Raw genomic sequence first — 12,647 nt, 5'->3', positions numbered from 1 at the left:
AACACGTTCTAGGTGCTTTCTGTACTTGTCCCAGTTGACCACGTTGCTAATTTTAGGACCATGCATACGAAAGTCGGCAGCAAACACAAAATTGGATAGTGATCACTTCCCATGCGGTCAGGCGCTGTTGACCAACTCACGCGGACGTCAGGTGAATGCAGTGTCAGGTCTATAGCTGTCGCTGAGGCTGGAGGCCGGAAAAAAGTGGAGCTTCCGTCATTGGCAACACACAGGTCCAAACTCAATAACCTCTACAAGTTTGCGTCCACGGGAATCTGTGTTCCTGTCACCCCAAACGGCATGATGGGCATTGAAATCACCGCAGATGATTCTAGGTGTTGGGCACCGGTCGCAGAGCTGCTGTAGAAACAAATCTAATGCTACCTTCTTCTCGGAGACACGTACACGGATGCAATAGAAAGGGTTCGAGAGCCGAGCTGTATTCTCACAGCCGCTACCTCAATGTCATCCGTGCAAAGATCGGAAACGCTTAGAGAAACACGTGGAATTTCTCTTCTTATGTAAAGCGCAGCACTTCCTGCATGAAATGACTTTATGCTGCAGTTTTTATGGGCGACATATCCAGTCAAACATCTCCCGCTCGGCAGGCCAGCTTCTGACAGGGCCAATACTGGAACACAAGTCTCTTTCAAGGATAGCTTTAGTTCAGCTAACCGACTTAAAATCCCAGCGCAGTTCCACTGCAATATAAACGGCACTTTTCGGTGCATATGATATCCACGAGATTTAGCCCCATCCATTTCAGTTCGCAAGGAGGTTTGCTGCGAAGGTGGAAATTAGGGACTCAAAAGAAAGCACCAGCTGTAGGAAGTTCTTCAGGTTACCAGGCGCCATCGCTGGAACATGTGAACGCAGGGCCGCAAACAAAACATGAAGAAGGTCAGACATACCTTGAATTTTGAGCTCCTTATTTTGCGCAACGCACTCACTTACAACATCGACAAAAGATGCCGACGGGGACACGCTCTTGGCCGCTGTAGCTGGTTTTTTTGTCACTTGTGCATATGAGGGTCCCCCTTGCCGTGGAGTCTGGCTGGGATCCGGCCGCTCAGGAACATGGACACTTTTTGCTGGAGGTCGAACAGTCGACTCGCGCGCACTTGGCCTTGACGTCTTGCTGGACTTAGGGACATTGTTGGGCAACGCAACAACATCAAACTCCAATACTGGGAACTCGTCTAATCCTGGGACAGGCGTCTCAGTCGGTGGGGTTTTGGACCAGCAATAAATGACATCCGACGTTGCAGAGCGCTCACACGGAAGGGGCAGCCTCCGAAACTCGCTGGATGATCGCCACCGCAATTGGCGCAAGCAAAGTCTGCCCTGCGGGTTTTAAAGTCGTGGTCGCCTCCGCACCGCTTACAGCGTCGATCCTTTGTGCAAACTTTGGCCACGTGCCCAAAACATTGGCATCTAAAACACCGTGGAGGAGCGTCAGTGAAGTGGGCAACTGCGTGTTTTATGAATCCCAGATCAATTTTTTTGGGGCGCTCTGAGTTGGGAGCGAATTTCAACACGATAGAGTTGGTAGGTTTCGCAGCCCATTCTTTTCCTGGAGACTCCACACGACGCACAAGTCGTTTCACGTGCAGCACCCCTTGTCGTTTCAGATAATCAAGTAGGTCGCGTTCTGAATACCACTTTGGTACACCCTTAATAACACAGGTGTTCTTCATGGAGGAATGGGGCAACCGCACGTTAACTTTGATGCCAAAAATCTGAGAGCTCAACAGGAGCTTGTTAACCTGCTCTTCCGTCGAGACATCCAGCTGAAGAGCCCCGTGCATAGTGAACCGATTTCGAATCGGAGCAGGAGCAGGGGATAAAGTATAACCGTGAACACATAAGGAACCTTCGATTGGCTGTGAACATTACTCGGGGATGGGCGAATAATTACTCATAGTTGAACGCCTATAGAAACTCCGAACAAAAGGTTGAAAGTAAAATTTAAAGAGAATAAAACAAATTTTCAACTGCTCGTGAAGGGTAGAACAGTTTGCGATAGGCAGCAAGCGTGCTAGAAATGGTCAGAGGTGCATGAACGCAGGTCGGGACAACAGGCGGGAAATCGCTAGGCGAATATGAATGAGGAGTGAGCTCCATGTGCGCGAAGAAGAGAGCAACGCGACGAGGCAGGGCGGCGACGTAGTGGCAAGCGACGTGCAAGCGGCCTCGTTGCTTGACCAACCGTGCTTAGTAACCATGACCCTAACCTGTTCTCTTTTTATCTCTCTCACAATTCTGTGGGCGTGGCTCATAGCCTGGGCTAAAGAAACATTGTCTGTATGGCAGCGGTGTAGCGGCAGCGGCGATGACCAAGCTGGCGTGCTTGAGGGGACGAAGACATTTCACGGATTCACGGGGAGGTGGGCTTTCTCTCGGTGCCTGCGCACTGTGGCTTAGCAAAAGCACCCCCCAAGAGGCAGTCACCGCTGTCTGCTTGTGAGAAAACTATAATATGCAAGCGGGAATATGCACCGCGAGTGATTCAGCACGTATATACAGTTTGAGCTGTTGAGATTGGCGAACTCGGGCCTTCCCAGGAGACCAAGGTGAAGGGGGATGAGCCATACAGAAGAAACGACGCGGCGAGGACTGGCGCCGTCGGCAGAAGAGGTGGAAGAAGAACCGACCGCGCCAGCGTCAAGTGTGCGAGTCTTCCCTCGGGTCGCTGGACGGAACTTGATGCTGTGGGAAGCTCTAGCTGGTGACGTAAAATGAAAGGCAGCTGCGGCCTCGTCAAAGGTATCGGGTTTCTGACACCCGGAGGGGCACTATGAGGTCACGTTCACCGGCGGCTTGAAATTCCTTTCCCACGGAGGCGCCGTACAGAGGACGTGCCGCAGTGATGCAATCGACACAGCAGTGTTCGATTACTATCTTTACTTCTTTGCATCAACCGAGCTGCGAGAGAGCATCAGCACCGCCTCCTGCCGTGGGCGGTACGACAACTGCCCACCTGATTGGACGTCGTTTAGTTAACTTAGTTCCCTTTTCAGGGACCTAGGGAATACGAAGTGTATTTAACGGCCTCATGGTCTGTTACCGAGACACTCCTACTGCACGCGACTGTATACATATGTTTAGTTTTGAAAAAGGCTTGAAATTAAGTTGTGGAAAACAATAATGTAAAAAAAGCGCAGCAATCTGGACACCTCTGCCAGAAGTACATCGTCCTCCAGGCATACTTTCAGGTTCTTTACGGAGGCATGCCGCTAGCAAAACAGCCAGATATATATATATATATATATATATATATATATATATATATATATATATATATATATATATATATATATATATATATATATATATATATATATATATATATATATATATATATATATATATATATATATATATATATATATATACTTCATGATGGCATCAGTTTTAACGCAAAAACATCTCGCCGAACTTCGGCAGACGTAACCAGCTTCCAGACGCCATCTTTATTATGCTGGATGATAAGTTTCGTACAAAAAGAAATCACAAACCTTTTTGAGCAACGATGCGCAGGATTATTACGTGGTAACATTTTAAAACGCATATATCAGGGTACTTAAAATCTTGAGTGCTTTTGTGCACCTGTAGTTATTTCGCCGCTATACAGTATAATAATGTTCGGAAAGGCAACATTTAGCCCATCTTCCTTGCGCCGCAACCAGTTGAAATATACGCACTACTAAGGATATACAAAACACAAACGAACAGAAGGACGCGACCCGCCGCCGTGGCTCAGTGGTTAGGCGCTCGGCTACTGACACGGAGTACCCGCGATCAAACCCGACCGCGGCAGCCGCGTTTCGAGGGAGGCGAAACGCAAAGGCACCCGTGTGCTTTGCGATGTCAGTGCACGTTAAAGATCCCCAGGTGGTCGAAATTATTCCGGAGCCCTCACTTTATCGCTCCCTTTATGACCTGGTTCATGTTTCCGCCGAGATGTGAGAGTGATACGGCGCCATTTCCTTTTTTTCATTTCCATTTTTTCAGAAGGACGCACACGATAAGCGCAAATCTATACAAGTTTATTACTCTTTGATGACACATTTTTATGCATTCGGTCTGATATAATCATAAGTGATGTTATGCATGCAATCCAGAAGTTCGGCCCTTTCTATATCCTCTCCGCTCTAGTGCGGCCATTTAGATCTCTCTTTCAGCGAGTGCGATTGATAGATCGCTTACGCACGTTCCTTCATCCGCAGTTACAATAAAAAATGCTTTAAAAATTTTAGTCCAACTCCCTTTCAGGCCTTACTATTGATTTTTCGAACAGTGGTTTGTATCTTCCTTTGCAGCGGATACGATACGACGCTAGATTTCCGGGACGGATAATCTGTTCATTTGTGTTCTGTATCCTTGGTAGCGCGTACATTTCAGCATTATCGATAAAGTGGTCCCTGTGTTAGCCTTATTAGCTTGCGAACAAACACCTTCACAGAACAAAGCACACGCAGACAGTGTCACCAGGAGAGCGCAGACAGGAGGAGCAAGGAGAGCAGAGGTGATGCATTTTTTTCAGTATGCCCAGACTATAGTATAATGGGCACGCAAGTGATTTGTGAGCGTCACGAAAGAGAAGGCTTCGCAAGTTCATGAGGACTACAACTTTCTTAACGCCGTTGCACGCGCACAGCATCAGCAGACACGCGCGCACATACTTTACATCATCCGACCTTCAGCTCAGGCTGTCAACGCGGAATCTCGGGAGCACTTTTCTTACTTTCTGCTCATTCAAAACAGTAGGGATTTTGTATTTCACTGTTAGTGGTCAGTGCTTGATATTTTTCCTCAATTCGTGCTTCACTTATACGGTTCTGTGTGGTAGGAAAGTACAAATAATTAATAACTAAGTAAATAAATACATATGAAGTTTTGGGAAGTGTGTTACACTCTGTGTATAATACTGGGGAATTTGTACTTTTTGGTACAAAACAATTCGCTGTCAAAGAGCAGTGAGCGACCAAATTTTTACGTTTTTATCAAATCGGATAGACAAAAATATTCCCGCAAATAATTTCAGAAAAACTGATGTCGTTGTTTATTTAGAGATACTGAAGCCTCAATGAGGCTATAGCGTAAATGGGGCAACTTGCAAGAATTAACGCACAAAAACGCCCAGGAATAGGCTTGCAGGAATTATTCTATCGGGAGGAAAAAACATTTCCTGGTTACGTATTCCAAACATCAAAGCTGCAAGGAAAGAAACACTACGTGAAATTAAAGCGAGCATTGTAGGGCGACGCTAATTTAAGGCTTCATCAGTTTTTTTCTTATTAATGCATTGCTGTGAAGGGGGCGAACACCGCCGGCCTGCGCACAGCTCTCTTCGAACGTTCAACTCCGCTGGGGCTACGCGGGCACTCATAGCCCTCCCCCTCAAGAGGACATACCGAAGCAGTTATGTACTTAATGAACCGCAAAGGCGGTTCCGGAGCCCTGCACTGCTCAGTGAAAGCAGGTGTGTCCTCACAGCCTAGATAGGAGTGGGCGAGCAGCATCAAGCAGCTATTTCCGGCGTTCTGGGTACTCTTCGGCCAAGGGTTCGTCGCGTGAGACCAGGACACGCAAGGGGCTCTTTCCACCTTTCATTCGCCTCTGTCTCGCAGCGAGCTCGCTCCCATTTCAGTAACCGCAGGGGCGTTATCGTCCTGCTCACTGGTGGCCCGGTATCCCCTTATGCTCATATATGGTCACCCTATTTGAAATGCCTCTAATGATGCAACACAAAGGCACCGCGTTAAGAATAGTTCACAAGCGATTGAGCGAACTGAGTTATGGAGCGGCGCGTCACGGTGAAACTTTTTACACTCGTCGCTCTGGCTGCTCAAGCCGTCGCGACGCCTCTGATCAGGTTTTTGCACCGCAGTAGCAGAAATGGCAAGCGTTTTCGCTCGCATGTGAAACTGTCTTTCGGCGCGGCCGGAAGGCTGCGATTTTGGTGGCGAAGCTTGAGGAAGTGACCATATTCGACCAGCGCTGAGCCCAACGCGTTGCCGCCTACCCGGCGCTGCCTATTTGAGCCAACATTTCTCAAAGTGGACGCCAAGCGAGAACGCGACAGGCCAACACCTCTACAAGCCGGCACATTTTGTGCAAGTTTGTCGACCCGTGGATATTTTCGAACCAGCGGTAAATCACGTGCGCCCACTGATGAGGTACAGAACACACGCTTGCAGTTTCTTTTTAGGATTCCGTCATTTAAAGGTATACGCCTGCTCTATTGTGAACCGTTAATAGTGCTAATTTTCGGAAACTGTCCTTCATATTTCAGAACCGCAAGTCCGTTCGGAGCATGTGCCCTACAGTGGAACATAACAAGGTATTCCGAAGCTTCGAATGCACGGTGCATTATATTCAATAACCCAAGTATAACCAGCGCCACTTAAAGCAAGTAGGTTTCTCCGCACATGGCGACAGACGTGGTGTGGCCGCATGTGGCGACCCTCGCTTGACGCCTGGTTTCGACTTACAAATGTCGCGTTAAGCCTGGCGGCGAATACTTCTAGAATACGCAACACCAGTAACCGGATTGGCGCAAGTGCAGTGACAGAGAGGACAAAAATTATGAAAGTTGGTATGTACAGGAGATGACACCAGCGAATTTTAGCAGAGCGGAGACGAACTGATACAAATCAAGAACAAATCGGCGGATGCCTCTCAAAGGAGGCCCAGCAGCCAATGGTGTCGACTGGTTTTCATGACGTCGTATTCATGCGACTGAGCCTTTGTTAATAAGGCGGAAGCCTTACTTTCCCCACTAAGCAAAAATCTGTGTGTGCGCGCGTGTGTGTGCGTGTAGATCCTAGCATGACCTGCACCAGATGCTATCACTGCACCTTGAAACAGCGCTTGTTGCCTAAACTTCTTCGTTATTGCATGACGACATTTAGGGCAAATCTCACAACAGGAATTTGCAGTTTAGTAATCAACCGTTAAGTTCTCAGTCGATAAATTGCACGCTTTCGTCCACTACGATTACCCAAGAAAGTTCTGGAAGTACAGAAGGCGGCGTACGCCCGGCAAGTTTCCCGCCCTGAAGCAAGTCTCGGTGCATATTCATGGCACTAGGTCATTGAAACCACCAGAAAAAGAAAAAAATGAAAAAGTTACTGCACACATCCTTTATTTTCCAGCACCAGCGGAGACAGGATAGCAGTTGGTCCTCGCAGTTACAAGTCGAATCTTGAATCAGCGCGAGGTGTCCTGTAGGGGCATTTGGATCTAGACCATGATGCCTGGAAGGAAGAGGAAATGCGTGACCGCATTATGTAAGGCAGCTGTACGGTTGAGTATCAAGACGTGACGCAATTAGTTCCCCTTATGAGGCAAGGAAAGCGCCACTGCTGGTTCACGAATGATGCACCACACAAAGATCATCGTCAGAGTACTGCATGGTACGCCAGCCGCTGTGTATATTTGGGGTGGTAGCGCAGCACGCGGCGGCATGGAGGGGAAATTGGGGTGATTCACAATCAACATAATCACTCCCATACGACCTAACGTAGTCGCCAAGAACACGCAAGGAAGTATACGGTGTAAGGAGCTGCTTCTTCGGGACTGCTGCAACCTGTACAGCAGACGTATTCGCTGCGCGCATGCAATGGGATTCGTAGCCCATTTGCGTTAGGTTCATTGAAAGAGTAGCACCTGGAACGAGCGAAGCGCTACTGAAAGTAGAAGTCAGGGGGTTAGAACAGATACGCCCGGTACACAGATAAACAAGCACGCACAAAATGAACAGGTAACATTCTTAGAGGCCGCCTCTTGAACACAGCTGTGTCAAAGAGCAGCTGCTGGTGCGTGCGAGTTTCGACCAGATTAGCTTGTGCTCCCTGCAAAGCCCCATCGTGCCTGGTCAACAAAAGAGCTCATGAATTATGTTAGCCTGATCAAGTTAAAACTCCGTCCGAATGGCGATCGAATTCCCGAGTAGCAATATCCTCTAAGAATATGGGGGTTATACTTGTAGTAACGCTCAATAGGCTAGAAGCAGTAGTCGAAGAATATGGGGGTTATTCTTGTAATAACGCTCAATGGGCTAGAAGCAGTAGTCGCTCTCTAGCACCAGCGTGCCAGCCCTAGCAGTCAGAGCTGTGACCCCCAACCCGCGGTGCGGTAAGTCGCAACCACGGCGGGTTCGGGCCAGAGGGGACAAACCCGAGTATTCTACTCGGATGAGCGTTTATTGCTCCCGAGCAATACAAATAGCAGCAAGCAACAAAGCAACTGCCGCAACGAGGGAGTGTTCCGCTCGCGTACGGGGGTGAAATGCACAAAAAGGGTGGAGCGCACACAAAACGGTGGGGAGAAAGGTTCCGCTCACCTAACGTGGCTCCTCGCTCGCGGCCCGCGGCGGTCAGTTCACATACGGTGGCCGGGCGATAACGGCAGCGGTCTCCGTGGCAGATCTGCGTCCGCGCGTGTGCGCGGCTCCCGCCAGAAGACAAGCGGGCCCCGTGAGAACCACGCGACCGCGCCTTCCCCCGGGTGTGGAGAGGAGGTCTCTCCGTTCTAAGAGGGAAAAGAGGGAAAGTCTCCGCGGCAGCGTCGCTGCGGGGCGCGAAAGGGAGTGGGGGCGGCGTGAGTGGTCTCCCTCGCAAACCTCGCGAAGGGCGCGCGCAAAGCATCGCGTGATAATTACGCGCGGCCGTTACTATGGCACAGGGAATTCGCGTGTATCAAGTTTTCCTTGCCTTTCCCATCTTAACCCCGTCTCCGATCCTCCTCGTCCCTTCTCCGGCCCGACCACGCTACCTGGACCCAAGAACTGGTGGCAGCTGTGGGATGCTGCTACCCCATCCCAACAAGGCTGAGGTCGGAGCATGCTGAAAGTCGTGGGCGGGAGGACAGATTCGTTGGCACCTGTGTAGATCTTGAATTTTTCTGATTGGCCTTGCAAGAGGATGGATGTGTGCCATGTCGACCTATCGAAGGACGAGATGGCTTCGAGAAATCCACCTTCGCTGTCGGGTCCCGATGCTTCAACGATGTAAACCCGGCGTGACATGCAGACAGTCGCGTAGGCGCCCTTTTGTGGCAGCCCCTGCATACCTGCGTCCACGCTGGGCACAACGAACGCGGATGTCGTTCTTTCCCACACCAACGACACAATGTCGGAACGCTGTCAGCTGGACGCGGATGTGGCCTTGATTCAAAGTGCTATCGGTCATCGTTGGTATGAGTGGCCTTTGCATGATGCCAGCGTTGCTGCTTGCCTGAGGCAACCTTGTTGACGGTGAGCTTATCAGGGTAAAACTCTGCTTGCTGTTGACGGACGCTCTCGGCCTGCCTGGTGAACTCCAACGCCTTCTCAAGGGTAAGTCCAGCGTAAAGCCTCGCTGACATTTGATGACCTTGAAGGCCGACGACCAGCCGGTCTCGTACCAGTCCCGCGCGGACGGTGCCGTACTCACAGTTGTTAGGAAGTGTGTGAAGCACAGTGACAAATCCTTCCACGGACTCGCCGTTTCGTGATCCGGTGTACCCGGGTTCGAACCCGACCGCGGCGGCTGCGTTTTTATGGAGGAAAAACGCTAAGGCGCCCGTGTGCTGTGCGATGTCAGTGCACGTTAAAGATCCCCAGGTGGTCCAAATTCTTCCGGAGCCCTCCACTACGGCACCTCTTCTTCCTTTCTTCTTTCACTCCCTCCTTTATCCCTTCCCTTACGGCGCGGTTCAGGTGTCCAACGATATATGAGACAGATACTGCGCCATTTCCTTTCCCCAAAAAACCAATTATTATTATTCGCCGTTTTGTTGGACCCTTCTTTTAAAACGAGCCCTTTGAAAGATTACGTTGCGTCTCGGATTGAAGTACCCGTCGAACTGCTTGAAGACAACTTCTATGTTCGGGGCGTTCTCTCCTGAGAGCTCGAAGGCCTCAAAGATGTCCTCTGCTTGGTCGCCCATCAAGAAGAGGAGTGTGTCGACTTGGTGTGATCTCGGTTTGGCAGAAATTCCGGAAGCCGTATAGAAACGCTCGAATCGCTTCCTCTACTTCGGCTACTCGGCAGAGTCGTGAAGCAGAAGGCCTCGGGTGGCTGGATGACGAAGGACGCCATGTTTAGCCCCGTAGTCAGAGCCGGAGATGCTGCTTTGACGCGTACCGCCAAAAGCGTTCTGGCCCAGGCCCAGAACGACCTCGCGCGAGACGCACAGCGTGCATCCCGTGATCGCACAGCCAGACGCGTTCTATGCAATGGCTAGGCTGCTGCCTACAACACTAAAGTCTCTAGTTCACTTCTTGTTGTCAAAAAACGCAACTTCCTGCCATTTCTCTGCCATGAATGCCTTTTAAAAGTATACTCGTTAATAGAATCAAGCATTACTAGAACCAACGTTACTAGAACAAATGGCCAAACCCAAATTTACTTATTCACTGAATCTTGTTTTCGGCTCAAAATACTATTATAAGACCACATAATAATCCGCGGCCTGCCTTCTTTCCTTAATATATTTACAGACTACGCTGCCTTAGTGAAGTAGGCAGCAGAGTAAAAAAATTAAATGTATATCAGCTATGTACATGAGCACGCGCCTGTCCATAATTTATCGAAGACTTCAAAATGAGAAAAAAAAGTCTATGGTGAGGACCAGTATCACGTTAGGAAGTAGTAAACTAACGAAAAAAAGTTTCGTCTTGGACAGAATCTTGGGCCCCACAACATGGTGTCAGCCGTGACTAATGGTGTCACATTCGTTTTCAGGCCAGCCTCACAACCATCTCTAAATGCGTGCTACTGTGCGTGGAGAAAACATGGACAGTGTGTCCTATGGATTGCAATCAATGCGGAAGACCGGATGCCAGCCAATGCGTGCGTGGATATAGGAATATCTCATTGTGTTCTCATCATCCCCTCCAGCAGTCTACCTCTACCTTTTCTTCTCTTCCCTTTTGATCCGTGTGGAGTAGCAGGCCAGGGTCCTGTTTCCATTGGCCTTCCCTTCCACCTTCGCTAATTTTAAACTTTATTGTCTTTAATTTTTTCATGTCCCGATATTCAGCTCTTGAAGTCTTTACGATCCAAAAAATTTCCACCTATGCCAACGTAGACACGTGTACAAAATGCAGCTGGCAGTATGTCTGCCTTTCGTGCAAAAAGCTCAGCGTTCGCGCGATGATTTCAATAGATAGTACACTCTGCACGCGGTTACACCGCAGATGAGGGCGTTCCTGTCAACTGTTTTCATTTCGGGCTGCGGCTAACAGAACCGCGATAAACGTGCGCAGATACGTCGTGAGCACCTTAACAACACACGTGGCGTATTATCTGAAGTCATTAAGATGTGTCGCTTGCACGTTTTATCTTAACTCATCGCCACCAGCAGATAGCGAACAAAGCAGCTGCTACATATACGGGGCTGGTCGACAGTGTTCTGCCATAACAGCTGAAGCTGCCATTGCTGAAGGAACAAGTCTGCCTGTCTCATCGACAGAAATGAAGCCCGCCGTCGTCGCTGTCGCGGTCCTGCTGCTGCTGTGTGCAGCTTCTGCCCCCGCCATGGGTGCGTGCCCGAGCAACGAGGACGTCTTCAGCGACTGCTCCTTCTCGGAGTGCACGTGGGAGGAGTGCGCCAACGCCGGCCTCGAGTGCTGCCCCAAGCCCTGCGGAGGCACCTGGTGTGTCGAAGGCGAGTGCACAGTTTCCCTGTTCTTATGTCCGCCAGCTGAACCGAGTAGCTTCCAAATGTTGTGGTGTTCTTAGCTCTTTTGGGAATTCATTGCAGCCATTCGATTTTCAGTACATATAGGCGGAAAGGAGCCTGGCTTGAAAACTTTCCTATCTAGTACTTTCAGTTTAATACGGACAATACAGCTCGAGTTTTGTATCTACGAGACTTACACGAAATTAATAACTGCAGCCAGTATGAAAATAAATGCTTCTGACCGTCTTACTGGAGCAAGGAACGGCGGTGAAGCGTAGCTGTATACGTATTTCTTCCTAATCAGACTGTATTTCAAGTGGTCTTCGGCCTTTTTAATGCGACAGGCGAAAGATTATCGGCTTCATTCGTTGGCTTGCCTTATGTTGTTGAATAGGCTAGAACGTTGGGCCAGTTGGTGTAGCGACAAAATTTGCGCAGAGCGAAGAGCGTTGCAATCTCCGGACAAGAATTGACTGCAACAGCGCGCGCACTGTTCCAAAGGCAGAGAATTGCACAGAAAAGTGCCCAATGGAGCAGAAATGAAGCTTAATAGGGTAGAACGTTGGGCAAGATGGTGTAGCGACATATTTAAAAAAAAAACTTTGAGCTCGTGTGTGTGAGCGCGCGCGCGCGCGTTTCTCCCTCTTATTGTGTGTTATTCGGCGCAAAGTTTTTTAAATTATGTAGTTCGTTTTGAGAGGTGATTGATATTCCACTTGGTACTCCTTATGTCTGTCTCCACCTTATTTTCCCCCTTGTTTTGAGCGCAGCGTCCGGACTACTTGACTATTTCCACGTAGCATGACCTCGCTTCTTTTCCGTTTGCAGGAGTTTAAGACTGGTGTACCGTGGCATCGCGCTGTGCTGGCCCGCCACCTCCGACGGCGCCCTGCCCTGCCTGATTGCGCCAGTTTCCACATTTGCTGTCGGAAGTAATAAAACCCTTGCTCACAGTGCCTCCCGTTTCTGCTTCT

This window comes from Amblyomma americanum, chromosome 6, assembly GCF_052857255.1.
Source record: "Amblyomma americanum isolate KBUSLIRL-KWMA chromosome 6, ASM5285725v1, whole genome shotgun sequence".
NCBI classification, from domain to species: Eukaryota; Metazoa; Arthropoda; class Arachnida; order Ixodida; family Ixodidae; genus Amblyomma; species Amblyomma americanum.
The sequence above is the reverse complement of the archived record's forward strand: the minus strand, read 5'-3'. Positions refer to the sequence as shown.